Here is a 21,736-nt window from a genome sequence, read left to right as displayed (position 1 = left end):
TGGAGGGATTAAGGCAAAAGAAGTGACAGACAGGGTTCTGAAAATGAGAGGAAAGAAATGCCTTGTGCCTTAAGAGCTGGATGAATGTTTGGAGCTATGGTGTCCGAAAAGTTTAGCTGGCACAGAAAATGGGAAAGTGGAGAAAAGTGGTCCCTGGGCCAATAGAGCGGAGATTGTCTGGGAGGGACGTAGGACCGGAGGTTTTTTTGTGTAACTGAGGCTGTTTCTCTGTTCATCTTTACATAGTTATAATGAGTAGCCTATTAACTGCTAACACGTAACATATTTAGATCACTGTGTTGCCTTTTATTGTTTTAAAAATGCTGTATCTACCAAAAAAACTGCAACATATTAAAATATCTAATTCATTTCAGTTTAATTTTGGTGCTATGAGTCCTTCCTCCCTCTGTTCTCCATGCTAAGTCACTCCCCCTTCAGAGCGCTATCACAGCACAATCCGCTCGCACGCCGCTAATGAAACTGCTGCACATCGCATCAGGTTTGTGAAGTTGTAGCGTACAGTTTTCGGATCATGCTTTTGTATATTTATGGAAAATTGCTGTGTGGAAGCGTGGGTGATGTAGGCTTGTGGGCGGAGCTTCAAACGTACATGGATGATATCTAAAACCTCTTCGGCATGTTTTTGTTGATGGAACATGGTAGAAAGCTTCAAAAAGTTGATTTTCATTTCAGTTTATTTTTGTTAAGCCCAAAATCATAACAGCAGTCGCCTCTAAGGGCTGAACAAGATCATGGATTTAACCAACAGAAAATTAGAAAATCCAACAGTGAAACAGACACTAGTTAATAACAACAACAATAAAGCACATTAACCAACAGAAAACAAGCAAATGAGGAGCTGTCCCAGAGCGCCCCCTGTCCTTCAACAGAAAAAAAAAAAAAAAAAAAACAGTGGGAAAAGATAAACCTGGAGGAGAGGACTAAACCAGGACCAAACTAGAACTAAACCAGGACTAAACCAGGACCAAACCAGGACAGGCAGGCTATAGATGTGTCCAGGAGTAAACCAGGACTAATTCAGGTCTAAACAAGGACTAAACCAGCAATAAACCTGGACTAAACCAGGTCGGACAGGCTGCTGATGTGTCCAGGACTAAACCAGGATTAAACCAGGACTAAACCAGGACTAAACCAGGACTAAACCAGGACCAAACTAGGACATGCAGGCTGCAGATGTGTCCAGGACTAATGCACATCCATTTCCAGATAGAGTTCTAGTCTGTAGCGTCAGAGCCCACTCAAGACTAAGGGACAGAGGGGGGCTCATCCAGGATAGATGAGCCTCCCCTCTGTCAGGCAGGTGAGGGAAGGGGAGGATCCAAGTCCACAAAACAGGACCAGTGCACAGGAGGGGCATCTAGGGTCCAGGCGTCACCGGGCGGTCAGTGGCCAGGCATTTGACACAGTGGGAACAACTTGTGAATAGCAATGAACAGACTACAAGTGATCTGAACAGTGAATAATACCTGCTCTTTAATCTTCATGGAAACAATAGGCAACGCTGCCAGCCTGAGTTCCAGATCACATCTGTGGAGAGGCACAGTAAGAATCTGTGTTTTTTCGAAGTACATTTGAGCATTAAAAACACTATTGCAACAGTAGAGCAGGTGATTGTTTTAGAGCATACGCAAATTTAGTGATGGTAACAACACAAAAAAGTCCAGCCAGCATCTGAATCCCTGATCAATATCCCCCCGGACAGTGCAGGATTTACACGTCCCTGCAGCAGAAGGTAGGAGGCCCCCACGATACAGGACGAGACCAGAGCAACGGCGCGTGATGGGATCGCTCAGAGTTACATGGGTCAGGCTCAGAGAACACTGCTCCCCATGGACTCACCACACAGCTGGGGCTATTGGAACATGTTCACCACTAATACATGTGCTTCTCTGCAGTTATTCAGACAAAAGGGTCGTGTTGTGTTGGCTGCTGTAATGTAGAAACTTTGGGGAGTTTATGCCAGATGCTACAGTGACTGCTGAAGTGATGTACCTTGCCCAGGAACACAACGGCAGTACAGCGCTGGGTGAGATTTGTGTTGGCGTTAAAACCATAGTGACGTCTACTACTACCTGAAATTCACACTTGACCTATCTCTTTGCCAATAAGATTGTGTTGCCCAAGGACACAATGTTTTCACTGCATGGAACTCTTCTACTACAGCTACTACTACTACTACTACTATTACTATTACTATTACTCAAACGTCTACTGTTATTTCTCGTCCATGTGGCAATAGTCGAACATTTATCATTCACGAAGTCCATATTGGAAAGGTGATCAGCGAAGTGTGTTGCCCAAGTACACAACAGCAATAGGTATGCATAGGCAAAGCTTTCACTGCATGGCAACCCTACTACTACTACTACTACTACTACTACTACTACTCAAACTTGTACTGTTACTACTATTCTGTTTGCGATAGTCAGACGCTCACATCTCACAAAGTTCACATTGGCAAAGTGAGTGAAGTGTGTTGCCAAAAGACTTATTAACGTTATGTACTGGAGCAAGGTTTACACTGGCAACAGCTCCAAGCATATTGTCTGGCACTAACAAAGTCACACAAACATTTGTACATCTTCCCCGAGTACACAAGGACAGTATGCCATGCCAGTGAGATTCAACCACCAACTTTTGCCCTTTAAAGTTTCGGGTACTTGGCGTTATGCTATAAGGATGGGCTGATGCTGATGTATAGCTTTAAAAATCCATAGCGAGGTCCAGAAATGTATCTTAAGTTGAAGTAAAGAGCACGTATTAACTTTTCACTTTTGTAAAAATAATAACAGCATTTACTTATCTGGGATATAATATTATTTGTTAGATGTTTGTGTCGTATACAGTCATAAAACTCTCGTCTACTTCTATTTCAACTCATTTATCTGCTTAAAAAGGTCACACAGAGCAGCAAAAAGAAAAGAAAAATAACCAAAACGTCAGCATTGATATCAGCTGATACTAATATATCATCCATCTCTTTTAAGCTATAATATGTTCTCTGTAAATTGCAATATTGATTTAAAACTGATTAATAATAAAACAAGGTCAAAAGCTTTTGGTTCAAAACTGCAGAACTGACAGGCCCCGTCTCTTTAATGTAGAATGTGTGTTTCAGTTGTGAGATGTTTTTAACCCAACATCATGACCAGAAGTCTGAATATCAAATGTAAGTACTGAACTGTAGGTGGAGATAGGAGTTAGGTGAAAGCAGACATTTTGTAGCACAATAGAGGACGACTCAAACATGCATGATTCAAATGAAATACATTTTTGAGTAAACTAATGATGAGGGAGCGCTGTTATAAGAGATGGGACTTTCGGCTCTTTTATGAATCTGAATCTTTTGGAATAATTTCATTTCAAAGAGTCGGTCAAAAGACTGGATGTTTTATATTTATTTATATGACAGAAGCCAATGTGAGAAAACATTTGATCAACAAACTAATCACAGAGAGACATGACCAAGGCTAAGATCTGTTTTAAGAGAGTGGGAGTGTGTTTGAAATTATGCATAATCTAAGTACAATCTATAATAATAATATTTTATAAATTAACTGTTATGTCAAATGTTTTTTTCTTACATTGTTCAAAAGGCTCTCACTTGTGTCGCCGGCTCTACTTCTGTTCTGATTCTTGTTTTGGTTTAACACTAATTAATGTAAAAATACTTTGATTCTAACCGTTCACAATAAGGATCCGTTCAAAAGATCAGTTTAAAAGAACCAACTTGTTCACGTCACTAAGTACATTTTAAATAACGCGTCCTTTTTAACAATTGATCAACAGTAGCTCGGCTGGTGAAGCGTTTGTCCACTCCACTTAATAAACATCATTGGTTGAGCGGTCCTATCCACCGACCCACAGGCTGACAGTGCGATTCCAGCTCACACAGATGAATGCTGTCGTTGTGTCCTTGGGCAAGACACTTAACCCACCTCATCTCCAGTGTCCATGTACACTGGTGTATGAATGTGTGTGTGAATGGCAGAGTGGGTTCTTGATGTGAAGCATTTTGAAGGTGGAAAAGTGCTGTATAAAAAAAACTTTTGAACATATAGTAGATAGATAGATATATATTTTTTCTGTTTAATTCCTTAATATACTGCCAATAATTTTGTACAGTTGTCCCTCACTATATCGTGGTTCATCTTTCACGGTTTCACAGTTTTTTGTGTGTGCAATTTTTCATGCTTTTTTACAGTGTATGATCGTGCATTGTGTTCTGCGTCCTGATTGGCTGTTGGACTGTACACCATTGTCCATCAGTCTCCTCCGTGCCGTGTCTCCTGTACAGTACAGAATGTGTTCAGACAAATTTACATAAACGTTGGATCGCAGTGTGACTCTGAAGTGCTGTACGTTTGCAAGTTTTCTCCCCGACAAAACCCACAATGTCGATGAAATGTTCTGCACCGACAAAGGCGCCTACGAACGTTTGAACTTTGAGAGAGTTTAAACGAGAGAGAAATGTGAGAAAATGTTAATGCCTGTGTGAGAAAAGTGTATAAAGTGTGTGGTGAGGGGTTTTACAGCCAAAAACATATAGAATAATTGTAAAAAATAAAGCTGACTACATAACCCCTGCGATATACGAGGGACCACTGTACTTTACTTTTAAATCAGATATCCCAAGTTACCACAAAACTCCCAAACCCGGGTTGAGTAGGGTCAGGTGGTGGAGTGGACTTGTATCCACTTTATGAGTTCGTTCACAGTTAAAAATGCTTTTCTCCTGCAGCTCTATGTTTGGGCCTTTGAAGACACTGCCACACTCGTAAAGTACTTCTAAGAGCGATGAAACGCCCGGAGGAAGAACGCTAAACTTAAGAGGCTCTTCTGGACAGAACAGGAAAAACTTTGAGGAGACAGAGAAAGGCAAGATGACATAAGCAGAGGGAGACTTGAGAAGATATGTACCATTTTTGGAAAGCAGTCCTTGTGATGGATGATGTAAACATTTATGATCAAGTTTGGGTCCGGTTTTCAGACGACAGAAGCTGAAAATAAATGAAATGAAAATAGTCTGCCATCCTTTAAAGTGCCCATATCATGCTATTTTTTATATTTTTTATTTGATCTATGTTACAATGTTGTTTCCTCACCAAGAGTTATGTTTGGTTTCATTCACACATCTTAAACGCACAAAACCTGCATATTTACGCTCTTTTACACCCTGTTCTATCTTGTGATGTCATGTGGTGATACAGGAAGTGCTCCACTGTGTTTTTAAACTCCATACACCTTCGCTAGAATCATTTGGGTCATTTCAGCCCTGGAATTGCCGATCTCTATTGAACTAAAGGTAAAAGGTAAATGTTAACTTGATAACTACCTCCTCATGGCATCGCGACGTGGGACAGAGCGTTTTGAGATTTGAAGAAGTAGACAGACTAATAATGATTTACTCAAACATGTGTGAATGCTTAGATAGCTGAGATAGATATGTTAATATATGCTATACTGTGGAACATTCCAGTTAGCAGTACATCTCCATGGAGACAGGCAGGCCCCATTGAAAAAGTTACATAGTACATGGCACATAGCACTTTTAGTTTAAGGTTTTTTTATTTTGTTTTATTGTTTTTTTAAAGTACCAATCTAAAGTTGCCCAAAAGCGTTTAGTAAACCATAGATGTTTTTCGTACTACGCTGCATAAACCGTTTGTGTTGGTGAAGCTGCGGCCGATCACCAGGAGGCACATTGTGTAACTCATTGGTACCTGGCCTGGTATTACCACAAAAAGCAGAACTGCAATTCAAACCCAAGGCAAAACTGGTGTGGAAATATAAATGCCTTGGTTATGGTTGGATAATCAAATTAGAATTGGTTTTGCAGCTATTTTAAAATGCAAATATTCAAATGAAAAAGTTCCCAGGCAAAATTCAAAAACAGAACTAGTTCATTTTAAACAGTTTGTAGTGGACCAGAGTCAGGCCTGTTTGTCCCTTATCTTATATATTCTGAACATTGTAATTATTCACCTCAGTGTATTTATAATCACCTTTCAGAGAACAGAGTGCAGTTTTTCAGCGATGGTGACAACTGGCATGCTAACGCTCACTTCCTGTTTATCGTACTGTAGCGTTCGGGTGTAAGGAAACACGCTGAATTTTGTAATTTCGCCGAGTTTTTTTTTTTTTCGTAACCGATGCCAAAACAATATCAAAACCACAGCACAGACCAAAACAGACCAGAAACTGACCAAAGGAACCTTTAACTTGTCGGCATAGCAACCAAATGTCACATATGAAAGCAGTTACATTAACAACAACATATAAACAGTTAAAACAACAGTCACCTGGTCTTAAAATGTTCCTATTAACCCGCTCTACATGATCCTGGGGTTTTATTTCACTATTGTGTCTGTAAATCAAGATATGAACATTAATAACAGACAATTCAGGCGCCTTCTTTCTCCGAGGTGACTAGTGTTACCTCCATCAGCCTCGCTCTGGATTCGCTCTTTGGTTGCTATGATACTCACGGTCGGAATTCCAAATATAGATCATTACATTACAATAAAACATTTTGTAATTAGATGCACAGACAGAACACAGCAGACTTATTTTGATCTCTGGAGCTGCTAATACAATATATCTGTATCAAGACACATTTAGCTCAAATATATGGGGAAAGTTGATTACAGAGCCTTTAACTTTGCCTTTTCAAACTCAAAATGGACTCCTCCAACTAGCTTTGTAGCTTCTGTTCTTTGTTACATTTGGCCAAACTTTATTTTTGGGTTTTGCAGTCTCCAAAATCAACCTCCCACTACTCGCAGACTTTGAACTTACTCCTCGGTGGGTTCAGTCCATCTGGAGAAGTCATTTTGTGCTCGTGATTGCGGTTTTTCATTTAGCTTTTGGTGAAAAGAATCATATATGACTGAACAAAATGTGGACTCATTTGCTTGTGTAACAAAAAAGAATAAATATGACAAAATGAGACTGAATGTGGCACAGCTTTCGCCTGCTAACCAGAGAGTTACCAGTCCCAATCTTGCTAGACTCCAGTCACAGTATCATGGCAAGTTGCGACAGGGAGGTCATCTGGGAGGTCACAGTGCACCTTCGGATATATTGTGCCATATACTCCGTCATTAAAGAGGGGGTATTATGCAAAATCAACTTTTTGGACCTTTCTACCATGTTATAACTGTTCTTTCATCAAGAATATGCCTGAAGAGGTTTTAGATGTCCTCCATGCATGTTTGAGTAAAGTAGTGATCTATCCAGAGCGCTATTTAAATCTTCAAGTCAACTTTATCTCTAGACCAAATTGAGCTGAACACATAACAAACCGGGACAAATGGTAAATAGCCAAACCTCAAACTGAGTTAAAAGCCAGGGAGAAAAAGTGAGTCTTTAGGAGTGACTTAAAAACAGGGAGTGAGTTGGACAGGCTAATGTGCAGAGGGAGCTGACTCCACAGCCCCAGAACAAACTGCAAATGTACCACCACCTCTTTGTTTTCTTCTCTTTGGGACATGGAGTTTTGCTGACTTTCCGGTTAGTGGCATGGTCTACTGTACTCATGCTCCTGGGTGGACATTTTCCATAAATACAGTGGTCTCTCACCTTTCGCGGTCTCGCTGTTTCACGGATTTTTGTGTGCGCAATTTTACATGTTTTTTTTTTACAGAGTATGATCGTGCATTGTGTTCTGCGTCCTGATTGGCTAAGGGACTGTAGACCGTTGTCCATCAGTCTCCTCCGTGCCGTGCCATGTCTCCTGTACAGTACAGAATGTGACAAATTTACATAAATGTTGGATCGACACTACAGCGGAGCGACGCCAGGACGAAGAGGCACGATCAGAGGAACTGAGAAATACACGAGAGTCACTATTAATTAATGAAACAAGAGAGAAATGTGAGAAAATGTTAATGCCTGTGTGAAAAGTATATAAAGTGTGTGGTGAGGAGTTTTACATCTGCAAAACATGTAATAATTATAAAAAATAAAGCTGATACTTCACGGATTTCTGTTGGGGTTATTTTTAGAACGTAACCTCCACGATAAAAGAGGGACCACTGTATACAAAAGCAGGATAAAAAAATACACTACAATTTCACAAATCTGATGCCATGTGCACAATTTTCGAGGGACAGCAGGTTGCATACTGTTTGTGTTGCGATTGTGTGATAAAGCCCTGCGGTTTAAACATGGCCGCCATTTCAAGTGAATGGGCCAAGCTCAATGGCGCATGTGTCTAGATTAACGTTTAACGGTACGACCGGTGGCTCTCCTGCCCATCAAACATGCTCAGTCTTCTCCCACATGGGCACATGCAAATGCACGCACCCATGGATCTTTGTGAAATATAGGTGCAACTCAAACATGATCAGGTGTGATTACATTGCAATCTATGGGAAAAATCCTTTCTGGGATTTTTTTGCTGCAATAGCAATGAGTTGTCACAAATTCAGCTTGAGACAGTTCTAAGCAGCAATATCCTATCCGGTTGTGATAAATCCATGGTTGTGATGGTCCCCTGAATGGGGAGTGTGTGGGGAGACTCAGAGTATCAAAAACAAATCTGAAACTAATGACACATTTTACAATGTTTCTGAAAAATATAGCATTTTCTAAACAATAAAAGGTAACATGGTGATCTGGTTACATTATGTGTTTAGTAATGCCCCATAGATGTGTAATACCCCTCTTTAAAAAATCTGTCTCATAAAACTTTGCACAGTTTAAAAATCAAATTTGCAAATTTACATCTTTGAAGCTCGCAGCAGGGGCTCATCACATTCCCCCAAAGAGCAGCAATGTGACACTTTGATTTGCCTCTAATTCATTTCCAAACTGTGTTTAATTTAACCATATCTGAAAAGTTCTGAAATTTGCGAAACAGAAATTAAATTAAACACAATAATGATTTAAGATTTGAACCACATTACTCTTCATTTTCCTTATATGTCCTCACCATGTCCTTCGTGAACCAGTTAAGATTTTACACATTTTCTAAAGGGTCTATGAGAATGTTTAAGTGCATTAAAGCCACAGGATGTAACTTTTTGACCAAATATGGACTAGGGAAAAGCATGTATTTTTCATTGTGCTTGTGTTTATTGCACTGAACATAGAAAAATATGCATCGTTACATGAGCAGCCTTGCACACAAACCTACTTTACTCTACTTGAAATATTATTCCTTTGGTTATAATATTCCAACGTCTGGCATAATTCTTGTTCTGTGGTATTTCATACAGTTGACAAGAACATTTTTCTTGAATAGCTTTTGACAGATGAAAATTAATACAAATAACAAAATGGTTTACATGGATACACTGATAAAACACAAATGTATATATGTATGTATGTATATATATATATATATATATATATATATATATATATATATATATATATATATATACATACACACACACAATCATACACATACATACACATACATACATTTGTGTGTGTATATATATAAAGACAAAAAAAGGCATTGAAAAACATACAAAAACCTGTGTCCTTACTGGGAGCGGGCTTGTATCTCCATAAAATCTTATTTGGCCAGGAGGCCTTCTGCTTGATTTCTTAATGTTATGCTGTTCCTTTGGCTATAATCTTCCCAGAGTATGTTTTAAACTTTCTGTTTCCATGGAATCATGCAGGTTACTCCAGAAAGTGACATACTAACACTTTAAGTAATAACCACAGACTGTATATACAAATGGACATAGCTAACCTGCTAGCTGCTGCATTCCAAATAGGAGGTGAGCCTGGACGTGCTTCTGGCTCCACTGACTTTGGCTCCAATTCACTTTACTTTAGAAAACTGTAGCCCCCTCTCCGTAAATGCTCCTGTCAGACTCGTCATTTTGGTCTTAAAATGTTCATATTAACGCTCTCTACATGATCCTGGTGTTTTTATTTTGGTATTGTGTCAGTAGATCGAGATATGACCATAATAATACGAGACAAATCAGGCACCTTCTTTCCCCAAGGTCCCACTAGTGTTAGCAACAGGTTTGACTGACAGCGTTGCTAAGCGCTCCCTCCCTGCTAAACCAACAGTATGGGCTGGAAGGGGTGTTACCTTCAACAGCTTCGCTCCAGATTGGCTCTTTGGTTGCTATGATACTCATGGAATTCCAAACATGGAACTCGGCTCCATATTACCTTCTATAACTGCTCTAGCCTTGAAGAGCTTCATTTGGCTGGAGCTGAACACTGCGGGTGACGTCACACTTACTTAGTCCACTTCTTTATAAAGTCTATGGTAACAATGCAGTCGACTAAAAGCTTTTCCAAGCTACGCGTCTTCAGCTGTTTCTTAAAGTGTCCAGTGTGGAGGGCCAGGAGCAGGGCAAACGGGGCCGTCACAGTCTGGGGGCTGCAGCCTGAAAGGACAAGTCCCTCGGGTTTAAAAACAACTTTCTGGGACCATGAGAAGAAGAAGAGGAGGAGTAACAGCAAAGTAAGTCAGCAGTGTTTTGGTCCAAGTAGCGCTTGAAAGGTAAGAACTAAAACTTAAAAATCAATTCTACACTGCCAGGCCAAAAACAAAGTCGCCACCAAAAAAAAGGTCACACTCTAAAATTTCATTGGCCCACCTTTAGCGTTTTAGCTTTTTTTCACCAAGATGTTGCATTGATGATGGTCGAGTCTGACCGCTGCACAAAACCTTCTCCAGCACATCCCAAAGATTCTCAATGGGGTTAAGGTCTGGACTCTTCATTCTGACCTCAATCGTTCATGCAGTAGTTATCCAATCGGAGGCTTGTATGTATTTGCTTAGTTAAATCCAGGTGGCGACTTTTTTTTTGGCCAGGTAGTGTATATTTTATTGGTAGCCACTAGAATGATGTGGGCTGTTCCGGGAAATTGAAGAATTTGAAGACCTTTTAACACAAGTGAAGAGTACTGAAAGTTTGTACTGAAGCATGTGCTGTTACACGGCTAACAATCAACTCCATTACAAATACAAGAACTGCTGCCAAATTTGGACTTAACACCTACACTCTGCCCACGACCTGCTAATTTGGGCAGTACCTGGAGGACTAAAGGGGAGAGTTAGTCGTATTGCTCACCATAACGAGGGTTAAGTGCCCGGGAGCAATCGCAGGATTACTCAAACATGCATGGATGACATATAAAACATCTTCAGGCATGTTTCTGATGAGGGAACAATGCTCTGTGTTTGTTCGCTGATCTGACTGTCGATATAAACATCATTAGTACGCACAGATTAATGCTGTTGTTGTGTCCTTGGCAAGACATTTAACCCGCTCGCCCTCAGTGTCTACGTTCATTTGAATATGAATGCGTGAGTGGTTCCTCGATGTAAAGCGCTTTGAGTACCTCGAAGATGGAAAAGTGCTATATAAAGACGTGACCATTTACCAACATGGCTTTGGTTGAGCAGCGAAACGTCGTCACTCCTACAACGATTTGTCCAGTTGACAGATTTAAACTTCATCTTTTGTTATGGATCAGACCTGGACGACTGAGGGATTACACGGGCAACATGGTAGAAAGCTCAAAAGGTTAACTTTGCACACAATTAAACGATACAACCTCTTAAACTAATGTGGTGCATACTGTAGTTTGACTTCACTTCATTGAACCCAACCCAAACCTGAAATTTAAACCAGCTGCTATAAACTAACTCCAGTCAAATCCTCTACTTATTCAACCACAGTAGTCCCACCTGTACCTCTTATCCCTCGATAAAACATCTCCTCTGTATTCCTCCAAACCATCCAATCTCACCATCTTGGCGTTTCCATTTCTCTTACACAAAATGATATTTGCACTGCCTAGATAGGTCCATCTCGACATTACAAATTCATGAGCGGCGTTTTCTTCTCCTCCGGGCTGACATATGTGAACGCAGGGCCCAAAGACTGGTTATGAATATCTTAACATCCTCCAAGTATCGAACAAGTGCTATGGCGTTGGGAAGAAAAAAGATATTACGACGGCCGACGCAATAGGTAAGTGCGTTACAATATATGGGATCTGGAATGGAAGCCTGGTAAGGTGTAATCTTGTTGATAAGATGTAGAATAATAATACAGAGGAGATGGATGGTTCTTGTACTTGTGAGCGTCCCGGGAGGTAGTGATGGTGTTTGAGCCATAGGAGCCCTTGGGATTGCATAGAGTACACGATATATGTAGTGAAAAAGGAAACTGGGAATACTGGAGCTGGGGTAGACACTGGAATAAGGTTGTTAGGTAAGGGATACTATGATCTCTTATTCAATGCTACTTCTACTTCAGCGCTTGTACATAGACCAGTGGTTTAAGGTGTTGCATATGTGCGGTTGTTACCATGTTGAACTGTTGCCTTGCTGAATGTCTCTACACTCTCTCTCCCCATTTAATGCGAAAACTGTCCTGTTATATTTAAGATTTGACTAAAAATCTTGCTTTGTTTTGTCATTTTGGTTAAGTTTATCCTTTTACTTCCTGGTTGGACATGGACAGTAGAGGTATGTAACCTAGCAAGCATGTCAGAATTACACAATAGTTATTATATGACAAATACAAATAAATGACAACACATATATTTTGTTAAATCGATGTTTAAACTGTGCGAAAATTGTCCCTGCATTTTCTTCACTTCCTGTATTTTTTGTTTTCTACTTTTCTTCACAAACTGCCTCTTAACTGATGTAAAACTGTGATAAATATCTACCTCAGATACTATCCCACCAAACCAAGTTATAATTAGAAAAAATATATGAATCTGTCAAATGCACTTTAAGCTCCAGCTGGAAGGGGAAAAGTGTATCTCAGTTCTGTTACACAACTGGGCTTGTTTGCTAACCCCCCTCGTAAATCATCTAATGTTTTTTAGCTGTTATGGTGGTAATGTGTGCAATATAGAGGATAAAGATGATGGCTGTTATACATCCAATTGTGCACTTCATTCAATTAGCTGAGACACTACAATAAGCATAATTTAAACAAGTTTGATTAAAGAGGGGTATTATGCATCTTTTTTTTCATCAAAAACGTGCCTCAAGAGGTGTTAGATGTTGTTTATTCACACTATATCTCCCTCTTTACAGTTAGATGTACTATCCTGTGCAAGCCTACGTCACCCATGCTCCAACATGACAATTCTCCATAAATAATAATAAAATTATAGGACTTTCAAAACAATAAAAGGAAATGGTGGTCTAAATATGTTATGTGTTAGCAGTTAATGCCCCATAGAGGTAAAATATGCCTCTTTAAGGTGAGAGACTGCATCTGAATAAGGAAAATCTTAAACTGAGGGATTAATTTAAAAAAATTTTCATAGTTAATCATGTAATGTAAAACTGTTGCACATATTTCGATGATGTATTAAATGCAAAATATATATATTGGACATTGTGATCTGAATCTTACACAAAAATATGTAAAGACATACATTGCCTGGCCAAAAAAAAGTCGCCACCTGGATTTAACTCAGCAAATATGTTGGTGTTGCTGCAGTTGGTCAGGTCTAGGTTCAGCAACAGTCTGTGCTCAAAGAATGACGTCAGCTGACACCTGAATATACTGAATGACCAGGTTATTCCATCAGTGGATTTTTTCTTCCCTGATGTCACGGGCATATTCCAAGATGACAATGCCAGGATTCATCGAGCTCTAATTGTGACAGAGTGGATCAGGAGCATGAGACATCATTTTCACACATGGATTGTCCACCACAGAGTCCAGACCTTAACCCCATTGAGAATCTTTGGGATGTGCTGGAGAAGACTTTGTGCAGCGTCAGACTTGACCATCATCAATGCAACATCTTGGTGAAAAATTAATGCAACACTGGATGGAAATAAATCTTGTGACACTGCAGAAGTGAAATTGAAACAATGCCACAGAGAATGTGTGACGTAATCAAAGCTAAAGGCGGAACAGCCAACTATTAGAGTGTGTGACCTTTTTTTGGTGCCGACTTTTTTTTTTTTTTTTGGCCAGGCAGTGTAGTAAAAAAAAAAAAAAACTAGTAAAAAATCAAAACGGATATTGGGTGTGGACTAACAGACTGTCAACTCCTTCTCAAACGTGGGTCTCTGCACTGTTGCAAATGGATTCTTGATTCTACATTAGTGGATTCTTTTTCCAGATCATGGTTTAGTTTGTTTTCAGAGTTTGGACTGCTCACTAGCGCTCTTCCTCACAGTGGTCATGTGATGTTGCTGTGACGTGTCCGGTCAGCTGATATAAGCAGGTTTTGGCGCTGTCTTCCTACCAGTGAAGGCAGAACGGCAGCGCCATCTGCAGTCTGACTTCTTCAGGACAGTATCCCAGGTGTGTGAAAGTAAAAAGGCCCCTCGTTCCGGTTTAAAGTCCCGTGGACACGTTTCCCTGCTTCGACTGCCTCCTTAATCCAACAACATTTAAAGAGTAAGCAGTCCAAACTGTTAGGTAAGAAAACAAACTAAACCTTGGTCTGGAAAAAAATCCATTAAAATAAAGACCAAATGAAGCTCATTGGTCCATGGGACTCTTAATTCTGCTCAAGTCTGGCTGTTTATCTTTATTTTCTGCACTGAGCACAAGCAAAACTAAGACCTTTTGGGATTAACAGTTTGAAGAACAGACTAATGGGGATTGCAGAGGGTGTTGGGCCAAGTGCAATTTTTCTTATCCCTATAGCAGCGAAGTGTTGTTTAGGAAAAAAAGCGCTCATAATTTTTACTGTTTTACTTCCTCTCCACTACCTCTTCAGTCCATTACCCTTCAGAGCCTTCCTATAGTATTTCCTCCACCTGTGGCCCTCCCTCTCCCCAGACGCATCCCCCGGAATCCTCTTTGTGCTGATGTGGCCGGGCGGTGCGCATTACAGTCCACACTCCCTCTTCATATTGTCTCACTCGGGGCCGCCACGGTTCAGTTCCCACCCGCTCCGGCAGCCCCCATGGCCAAATAGAGCGCACCCATCTCAGCTGTCCATCATGTGGGGAGTTTGACAGCGCCTCGACAGCCACGCCAATTGATTCTTCAGGCGCGTGGTTTATTTTCCCTCTGCCCCTAACAGCCCACTGCAAGGCTACACTGCAAAAATGGAGATCTATGAGAGAGAACGGACACAAGGATGATGTCTTTTTGAGAAGTGGAGCAAGTTTAGGTTGTTTTTTTTTTGTTTACGCTGCAGAATTTTCTGAAAAGAAGGCAAAAAATGTTGACATGCTAAGACAATAAATAACTGAACTAATGGGGGTCCACTGCCTGCTTATCTGGGAGATGCGGAGAATGTAAAAATATATTAAAAACCTTTAGTCCTTCTACCTCTAATGGCAATTTTAACACAAGATCTATAACTGTACTAGAACTGTTTATGGCCATATATCTGTCATCTTGACCTTTGAAGAGCTGGACCACTGTGTCTCCTGTGAGAACTCATTGAAAGGTGACATCTTTTGACTCAGCACTATAACAAAGAAAAGGGAAAAAACACAGGTCTAGTAGACTGGATGTGCAAAATCCCCCCTACTCAAATCATGTAAAGATTAACATTTTTACATCAATACTGCCCCACACAGAAAAGTTCATTAAAACAATTTGTAAATATGAATTACCCATGCAACTTTTGTTTATCCTACACCTAATGGAGACCATTATCAATCCCCCCGTGAATACCAAAGAAAACTATGTCCAAGCACTGCGTAAATACACAGTACACATGCTGCTATTGCACCTGTTTAATACTGGTGTTACAGTTGGAAAATATCCATGTTATCGACATCATCTGTGTAGAAGTCTGAATGCATCCATGTCTGTCTCAAAATCCCTCTCCAAAGCCTGCGGCAAACTAACAGATGGTATATACTTCCCATTGCTGTTTGTATTTCTTATTGAATCTACAGAGCTGTCTCCTCTCAGGACCCTGACACTGACAGAACAACAGAGCATTGTGTTAAAGTAGACGTTAGTGTCCCCATAGGAACATTTGTCCTCTGTGTTTAACTCATCCTTTAACGCCACTGAAGCACCAGTTTCTGTTGCTCAGGACAGCCTTAGCTGGAGGATTTGACCAGTTGTGCATGTTTAGGGTTGATGGGGGGAAACCTACGTAGACACAAAGAGAACATGCAAACCCCATACAGAACCTGGGACCTTCTTGATGTGAGGCAGGAGTGAGTGAGAATGACTCGAGGTTTTTACTGTGAGTACTGATGTTGTCATGTTTTATGTACAGTATCCGCACGTCTTCCTCCCAAGAGCTCATAATGCTTCCAGCTTTTGCCCGGAAGCGCTCTCCATCTCCTGAAATTGTTCTTCCATGTTTTAAAACTCCAAACAACTTCAGTTCTCTCTACCAGCCTGTCTTGCTTATAGCTGTTTTCAGCCTTGTTGCTGGCAAAAATAGTTTTATCTGTGCAAAACAATAGATAGACCCAGCCATCCAGAAATTCATAAATACAGCCTAAGACCATTTGAAATTCAACTTCACTTTGAGACTATTTTGACTGAAATAAATAATACATTCAAATAAATAAATAAATCTTACCTCAAACAAAATTTCACACTTATTTTTTGCAGTGTACTTCTCCACTTCTCTCTCTTCCACCACATACCCATCATCCCTCTCCCTTCATTTCCTCTCCCACGCTCCTCCTTCCTCCAAAATTCTCCCTCCCCCTTACCCTCCCTGTCACCGCTCCGGGCCCTGACACTGACAGAATAACAGGGCGTTGCGTTTCCCCTCTCGTGTTTTCTGGTGCTATTTTCTCCGCACAGCGACATGACACTGACTTATGAGCGTGGGCAGCTTGTTGTGGGATGGATGGAGGTACAAACCGCTCCCTCTCCATCAGCGGGAGTGCATCGGACACACCATTCTACCTGCAGACACAAAGCAGGAGTAATAGAGGCTTCAAGTGGGACATTCGCTCCTTTATGACATCGTTTTGGTACATTTCTGCATTGCTATTTTGTGTAAGAAAGAAAAAAGAAAATATAGCGTCACAGTAGTTGAGTGGGTAACTTTCCTGGCTTACAGCGAGGAGGTTTTTGTTTGCAAGTTTGCAAGTTTACAGGGGCATCGGCAGTTCAGTTGGTAGAAAGCTCATCATCTCAATATGAAAGTTGATGGTTTGACTCACACTCCTCACAGAAATGGCAGAAAGTAGAGCAGTCAGATCCAGTTGCTAGTGTCTGTGTACCGACTTTTGCTATACCATTTCTCTATGTGAGTTACCTCTGAATACTAAAACATGCACACCAGCTGATCCTCTATCTAGGTACTCCTTATCATGAAGATATGGACCCTCAAGTATGGGTCCACTCTTGCCTCATTGGCCCTAAAATCCACTTTACAGACTTTTTTTTTGTAACATTTGCACATTCCACATAACAGTTGCACATTGTACCTACCTGAGTAGCTAAAGTAGAATGTAACACAATCACACATTCATCATCAAATTGCACGTAAAGCCGAAAACTACCACTGAGGTGACGTGAATCAACTCTCCCAGAGCCCAATAACATATTTGAAGAAGCTGATACATACTTGCATACCTGCTTTATGTAACAGCGCAGTCCAAGTACATTAAGTGCAGACTAGAAGAGGCGTTCAACTGCAAGGGGTAGGAAACAGCCCAAAGAATATTAGACACGTGTTTGAACATTTACTCACTTGTTTTAGATCAGCAGCGATGACAAACTACAATCCCTCCACAGCAGATTTTTGTGTTTAATTGTTTTGTTCCAGTGAAAGCAAAACCCACCGACGCTTCAGTCTGTTTATTTGTGTGTTGGAGAACAAACAATTTGCGAATAACAGTTTGTAGCACGTCTGAAAATCTAATGCTCAACATGACTGAGATGTTACTTCCATCAAATTCTGCCAAAAGTGTGGTTTTATGTATGAGAGACATTATGCAAAGCCCCTGAACGCCTCGTAGCCCCATGTTTGCTCTTATTTAGTTGTTTGACCTGCTGTAGACTGGGGCAAGGGTGGTCTGACAGGTTAGAGGGAAACGAAGATTTGAAGTCAGTTGTTTCACTCACTCTGAGGTGGTATTTTACTTCTGTAGGGAATTAGCTACTAACACATAACATATTTAGTTCACCATGTTACCTTTTATTGTTTGGAAAAAGCTATATTCGCCCAAAAAAATGTATTAACATGCCCTATAAGTTTCACTTTTGTTTTTCATTCACTGCTCTTTCACAGCACAATTACAACTTACTCAGCATGCATCTCGCTAAAGAAACTACTGCACATCGCTCCAGGTTTGTGAAGTTGTTGTGTAAAGTTTTGTATCATGTTTTGGTACATTTATGGCGAATTGTCACGTTGGAGCATGGATAATGTAGGCTTGTAGGCGGAGCTTTGGACAGAAACTTACAGCTAACCGTAAGAAGGATTCAAATTGGGCCTGGGAGAGATCATTAAGATATTCAAACATGCACGGATGACATTTGTGACCTCTTCAGGCATGTTTTCGAGGAGGGAGCAACATTATAACACTGTAGAAATCAATTTGCATAATATCCCCTCTTTAATTACAAAACACCAATACGCCCCACAGTGTCTGCTAGATTTAAAAAAATACAATCTGTTTTTGAACACATGACCCCTTTAATATACTATATGAGAGTCCATTGAGTATGACGTTCACAGAGGATTCTACTGTGCCTCTAACCTTTCCCCGTATCATTAGCATGTATGAGAGAGAGCGGGAGGGCATCATAAATAATGTGGACGGTCCATTCGCAGTGCGCTCGATCGACCACAGGCTCATGTAATCAATCTAACAAGACTGTGGAGGCTAGCACGCTGGTACATTTACATAGCCAGTCAAAATCTGATAAATACAATAATCTGCTCTGAAAAACACCAAGTGACAGGCATCAGTAAATTTTAAAATAACTCTTTCCATGTTTAACAAAGACATATTGTGCTTGTGTCTGCTGTGTAGTTATTATCTATGACACCTGTGGATATTTATGTTATAATTTGGACATTTTAAATTGCAAAATTCATCTAGAATAACTTAATAGGAAAAAAAAACAAAAAACAAGACCACTGAACTCCGTGTTAGAAAACTGCAGTTGCCAATGGGAGAGGACATCGCCGGAAACGTCATCAAAACAAAGAGCCGAGCAGCTGTCGGCTCCTCCGGTGAATAGCTGTAGATCACACTAGCGAGTAGTGTATCTTTTTTCATTTGCATAAAAATGACTACGCAGCTCTGCCGAATCCTACGCGTATCACTGATTAAGAAAATAAAACTGGATAACGAATTAACAGTAAGTACAGGGGAGTAAATCAGCAAAATGCATGGATGGATGGACTGGATATTGCTCAAACTCGTCCGAATTACTCCAAATACAACTTTGAGAGAATAAATGAGAAAGGAAACAACTATAATGTGGCTAAAAGCTCTGAAAACTTGATTTTGCTTTTTTCTCCCAGAACTTAGGTTGAAAGTAAGATTTTTCTAGATAACAGATTACTCCAACCGGCACCACCCTGTTCATCACCTTTTCTACCTGCTGCCCTCAAGTATAAACTCCAGGTCGATACAGGCCAGGACAACCAAACTGACCAACAGCCTGACCCCTCCCCTCTCAGCCCCGCTCCCATGAACAATAACCACATCCACCAATACAATAACAATGAACTTGACTTTGCATTCTTTCACAATGACATAAAACCTCCATCTATGTGACGGTCTGTCCCTTTATGCTGCTGTTTATTACAGATGTGCTGCGCTGAATGTCATTATTGTGCTAATGTTCACGCTGGGGGTATTTATGGGGTTATCGGATGAGCTCTTGCACCTTTTATATTGCACTTTACATAAAAACTACGCAGTATTTGATGCTTTAAACCATAGACTGTATATATAAATGGACATAGCTAACCCACTAGCTTCCACGTTCGGGTGTGTTTCCGGCCTCATCGACAGCGCTGCTAAAAAACGGGAAGAAATACCGGAAAGAATTACCTTCAACCGGATTGACTTTTTGGTTGCTATGATACTCGTGGCCGGAATTCCTAATATGGATCCAAATTCGCCCCTATAACTGCTAGCGTTGATCAGCTTCATTTGCCTGGAGCTGAACACTATGGGCGTGACGTCACACTCACTTAATCCACTTCTTCATACAGACTATGCTCTAAATGTAATTTGTCTTGAAATCTTGAATCTACTCACATCAGATTTTGACCTATTTACATGACCTTTCAAACATCTCGATAATGATCAGAATGTTGATGCACATGTAAACACACAGCATCAGTGGAAAACCATGAGTACTTGTCAGTTTGTGCGCACTGCGTCTACATGGGGAATACAGCTTTAAACCAACACTATGGTCTGAATCAGATCCAAGGTCTAAACCAGGGCTAAACAGCACAAAGTTTTGCACAGCCTTGACACACGGCAGGTTCATTTGTTCGAAGAGCTGCACCTTAAATAAGAAAGCCTGCGTAGGACATACTTCATCTGTCAAGGAAAGGTTATCAGGATTCATTAAGGATTTTAAAGTTTAACTGATAAAATCCTATGAAGAGTTTCCAATTCCTTATTAGATAAAATACAGGTGATTGGAAAACTTTGGAATATATTTTGCAGTCTATATCATTTTGCCGCAGTGGCCCCCTGTCACTCTCACCTCATAGTAAGACGGTTGCCGGTTTGATTCCTGGGCCTGTGTGGAGTTTGCATGTTTTTCCTGTGTCTGTATGGGTTTAGTTCGGGCATTACGGTTTCCTACATCAACCCAAAACATGCACAACAGCTCAAATCCTCCAGATGAGGTAGTGCTGAAGCTCAAGATCTGGAGATGTGTCCCTTGGCGCTGTGACAGGTTGCTGCAGCACCATTGATGGATGGATCAAATGCAGAGGACACGTTTCCCTACGAGGTCAATAAAGTGTACCTTAACTTTTACTATTCATATTATTAACAGCAAATTGATGATTTTCCAAAGAGAAAACAAAGAAACCAAGTAAGGAAATCACTGCAATTGGGGCATTTTTTACAATATTATAATTTTTGCCTAATGTTTAACCATAAGTGTTAAACAGATATATAAATGTTTGAATTTGATGAAACATTGTCACAATCAAAATCTGAAAAAAGTCTGAACCAGAACCAAACCAGGACTAAAATGACTGACATCTGATTTGTTACAAGGAGGATTATCTTTCATGTTCATTTCTTTAGTTAACATTGGCGTACGCAAAATCTTTTAGCTTTCTACCATGTTATAACATTGTTTCGACATCAGAAACATGACTGGAGAGGTTTCAGATGACTATTCTCACCCTCCTTAGCTATAATATTATGTCCAATGCTCATAAAGAAATAAATATACAAAAACATGATACAAAACTGTACACTGCAACTTCACAAACCTGATGCGATGTGGAGTAGTTTGATTAGCGGGATGCACGCTGAATCAAACTCAAGATCAAGCACAATTTGATACTTTGGTGCCACAATTTCTAGGTAATAATCTGGCATCAAACATTATACACACACTTGCACTTGATTTAATGTTTTCTATCGACTTGTGTACTTACTTGCTTTGTTTGTTTCTGTTTGTGTTGTATTTTGAACAAAGCACCCAAAGAAAGTCTGGGTGCTCTTATCGGGTTCCCCTGTATAAATAAAGGTAAAAAAAGACAGAAGCTCTGAAGGGGGGGGTGACTTAGCTTGGAGAGAAAAAGGAAGGGAGACTCAAAAACGGAAGTGAAACTCATAAAATGTGTTAAATACTTCATTTTTGCT

This window comes from Periophthalmus magnuspinnatus, chromosome 24 (assembly GCF_009829125.3).
Source record: "Periophthalmus magnuspinnatus isolate fPerMag1 chromosome 24, fPerMag1.2.pri, whole genome shotgun sequence".
NCBI classification, from domain to species: domain Eukaryota; kingdom Metazoa; phylum Chordata; class Actinopteri; order Gobiiformes; family Gobiidae; genus Periophthalmus; species Periophthalmus magnuspinnatus.
Note: the sequence above shows the minus strand (reverse complement) of the source record.